At 36.9% G+C, this 4,123-nt stretch overlaps 1 long non-coding RNA gene across 1 annotated transcript; it reads right to left on the bottom strand.

Moving 5' to 3' along the window:
• Positions 1-782: 782 nt before the first annotated feature.
• LOC148240105 (uncharacterized) lies at positions 783-3,761 on the bottom strand. The gene is made up of 3 exons (XR_015816277.1): positions 3,134-3,761; positions 2,949-3,050; positions 783-1,548 (listed from the first exon to the last, which is right to left on the bottom strand). It is a non-coding gene; the product is annotated as an uncharacterized LOC148240105 (long non-coding RNA).
• Positions 3,762-4,123: the final 362 nt, after the last annotated feature.

The raw sequence follows: 4,123 nt of genomic DNA on the forward strand, positions 1-4,123 counted from the left end.
TAGGAATTACCATAGCTTGACTAAATCTTACCCCTATATATATTGGTCTTCGGATTATTCATGGTAGAAAAAATTTTTTAAAAAAATTATCTTTGATTTAAGTGAGCTTTGTCTTTCTTAATCATGTGCTAAGGTGTTTTAACCTGTTTAATTAAGCTTTAAACTTAATAAACAAAATTGATTTCTTCCTATTCAAAACGTCTTGGAAAGTTTTGCCAATTACGTTTAGGTTTCTGTTCTAAGTTCAATTGAAAAGGTGGTTAAAGTTTGTCTTGACAAACCCTTTTGATTACTTGAGTTTAGCAGGAGTTGGAAGCACCTTGGTGACCAAAAAGTTGAGGAAAAGATCCTTGGCATGTCCATTGTAATTAATCTCAACCGTCTGATTGTACCTAAGTGGGAAACGAATCTGGATTGTCCATGCGTGCGGGATTGATCATGGGCCGTCCGATTGCAGGGCATGTGGATTGCCAGCATGGCCTCCCGCGTGGCACCGACGTCATCGGGCCTTGCCATGCAGCGCGCTCCGGTTCATCGAGGCTGATGATTGCAGTCCTACGCGGCCGAACTTTCTCTATTTGCACTTTGACTTTCTGTTTTCAATTTTTCTTTCAAAAACACTCTTAGAATCTAAATTTTCACCATTTTTTCCAAAATTGTTTTCAATCTCGTCCCTAATTCATTTTTTCTCAAAATTTTACTTAAATAACAATAAAATAAATTAATCAATTATTTTAAATTAATAATTAAAGGAAAACAAATTATCTCAAGTTGTTTTTCAGGTCTGGGTATTATAAATGTAGACCTTTTTGATTAAACTTGCTTCCTGCATGCTACTTTTTGTGTTGAATTTGCATTGACTTTGAATAGGAATCTGCATATGAATCAGTTTGGAAAAAGAAGATGAAGTGACTCCAACTTGGACTCAAAAAAGAGGTTATCCCCAGCTGTCCTACACCCGTAAGCTTGCTGCTGCGAGCGTGTGGCGTGTGATAGAGGCCTCCTTGTGGGTGCGACTTGCGTGTGCGAGCGGCATTAGTTGTCAGCAAATGAGCCCCTTTGTGCATTCTACTAGGCATAGGATCTATTCCCCCACACGCCTGCATGCTATATATATGTGTTGGTCTTCCCAAGGCATGGTATGGCCTGACTTTCTTCCTTTGGGCACGATCTTTTTGGGCTATGGCCCACTTTGGCAACATGGCCTTGAAGCCATTTAGGGTTGGGCCAAAGTTAGGCCTTTCCTTTTGCCTTGTAATTTCTCCAAGCCCATTAAGCATGTCGTGGCTGGCACCATTTCTTACAAGACGTCTCTAGAGCATACTTACACTTCATACAAAATTAAATAACAAGAATTAACTTTAATTAACATACAGAGTGCCCAGAAGTGTTACATCTCTTGAAATATGTATATAAGATACATATATATGAGGCTCTAAAGTTTTTTTTTATCTTATAATATAAAAGTACAAACCGATAACCCGATCTCAGAGTCTAACTTCTCAACTTCTCTTCCGTATCACTTACTATTTTGTAGCAGAATCCTCACTATATGAAAAATGATGGGGGAGTGAGATAACTATCTCAGTAAGTAGATATTATGACACACAACTAATACATGTAATGTAGATAATTTTCACACACATTAAGATATATATATCTTATATACTTTCTCAAAAACATATTCACTTTCACTGAAAAACAAATATCACGATCCAAAAAACACATTGCTACGTTATACAATGAGTTATACTCTCCAATGTACCAGATCACTCAACTGGTACAGTGCGCCACATTGGATAACAAGCTACGTGTCTTAGAATTAGAGAACAGATGCACTTCACTACATTGTATAATGAGCTCTATCACTATTATGGGGGGCTGTTCACATCTTCCTACTACCATACTTGTATAGGTGCACACTTAATACTTAACACTTCTCCATACCCCCAAAAACATAATAGTTATGTATGCATTCACACTTATCATTTTGCCACTACACTTGAAAACGGAACGGTTATATAAGCGTACATTGAAGCCTAATATCATGCAAGTGCTTTTGGAACAGTTTGCCTCGATAATGAGTGATGCACACTTAACACTTAACACTTCCCCAAACACCAAAAAATCCGAACAGTTATGTATGAAGTCAAACTTATCAATTTCTTACTACACCCGAAAACGGAAGGATTATGTAGGGGCACACTGAAGCCTACCATCATGCAAGTGCTTTTGGAACAGTTCGCCTTGATAATGAGTGATGCACACTTAACACTTAACACTTAACACTTCCCCATACACCCAAAAACAGAACAGTTATGTATGAAGTCACACTTATCACTTTCTTACTACACCCGAAAACAGAATGATTATGTAGGGGCACACTGAAGCCTAGCATCATGCAGGTGTTTTTAGAACAACTCACTTCAATAACGAGTGATGCACACTTACTAAAATCACTTCTGAAGATATATAGGAAAAATAACGCTTAAAACACAATAATACTTTCACAAACACTTGCACTTTATATATGAAAATACGTAGAAAAAACTGATGAAAACACTTGAAAACTACATAGGTCATGAAATCATAATATCCACTTACTATACTAAAAATACTTTGAAAACACTTTGAAAAATACATAGGTCATGCAATCACAATACCCACATACTCAGGTCCGGTGCAATCAACTTAAGCTCTCTCTCTATTTTAGAAGAGTCTCCCCTTACATTTTTCTTCAAATTTCTCTAGTGACTTTGGCATAGTCTCCCTTTATAAATACTTCAATTTTCTCTTTTCAATCGAGCAGAATCTCCCCTTATATTTTCATCAATTTTCTACCGATATTTTTGCAGCATCTTTCCTTAGAATTATCATTATTTTACACTTAAAAATATCATGATGATAGATAAATTAGTTTTCATGAAAAAAAACTTGAAACTGCATACCTTGTCGAACATGCTGCTTTAACTCTGACAGAATCTCGACTCAATTTATAAACTTTTTCTCTTGAAAATTTGGTAGAGTTCCGGAATGTTTTTGAGCAATATCTAATATAAAAATACTAATATCAATTAAAAATCATCCTTAAAATTTCAAGAGAAACGAAATTAAAACGAAAGAGAAAACTCACCTTAAGGTCGCGGGTTCTCCCTTCGTTGGCTGTGAGATTTCGCTCTCCTTTTCTCTTATTTCTTTGTTTTTCTCCTTTCTTTCTTCCTTCCTCTCTCTTCCTCTCACAATTTAGATAAGAGTGTCCTCAAGGAAAAACTCCCAAATTCCATCAATTTCCCTCACTTTTATTGGATTTCTTCCCTTTTCCTCTTCTCTTTCTCTCTCTTCTTTCTCTTTTTAACCTTTTTCAACCCTATAATGGGTTTCCCTTCTTCCCACATCCCTATTTATATGGGAGTGATGTCCATGGAAGTTGATAAGCATGGGAGAGGTGGCAAAACGTGATTGGCTGTTTAAACCTCCTCAAGCTTCATCTTTATCCATATCTCTTCCTTTCTTAGCCTTTAAGTAATTTTAGAGTATTCTAATCTTATCTAGATCCTTTCACGTCTTATCCTCCTTCCAGGAGCTTCCATACCAAATTTGGGCTCCATTCGATATGGTTTGGGCCGCCTTAGGTCCACATAATCCCATAAGGCCCAAAATTGCACTTTACGCACATGCCTTCATTTCAAACAGCCATAACTCCTCGATTCTTATGAATTTCCAGCTCATTTTATCTTCACTTTCTCGTCATGATTTCAGCTACTTACCGACCAAATTTGGGCTCAAAACGACCATATTTGGGCCACTTAAGGCCCCAAAGGTCCAAATCGCACATAAAGCTAGGCCCATGCCTATCCGTTACTTCAAAACTCCAAAACTTGTTCAATTTTTAATCTTTTTGGGAAAACTTGTGCTTCACATGTTCTTCAAGAAGGTAGCTATCACATAGTTTTTGTTTGGGCTTAATCCTGGTCCATTTGGCCCAGTTATGACCCAAATAAACCCAATAGGTCATAATTGTCCTCCATGTGCTTGCTTCACGGGTTTGACTTCATTTATTGCACATTTTCTTCTATGGACATTTTTTTCCTTAAACTTTTTCCTTAATATATGGCTAGTTCTC

Source organism: Carica papaya, chromosome 9 (genome assembly GCF_054855325.1).
Source record: "Carica papaya isolate Zhongbai chromosome 9, ASM5485532v1, whole genome shotgun sequence".
NCBI classification, from domain to species: Eukaryota; Viridiplantae; Streptophyta; class Magnoliopsida; order Brassicales; family Caricaceae; genus Carica; species Carica papaya.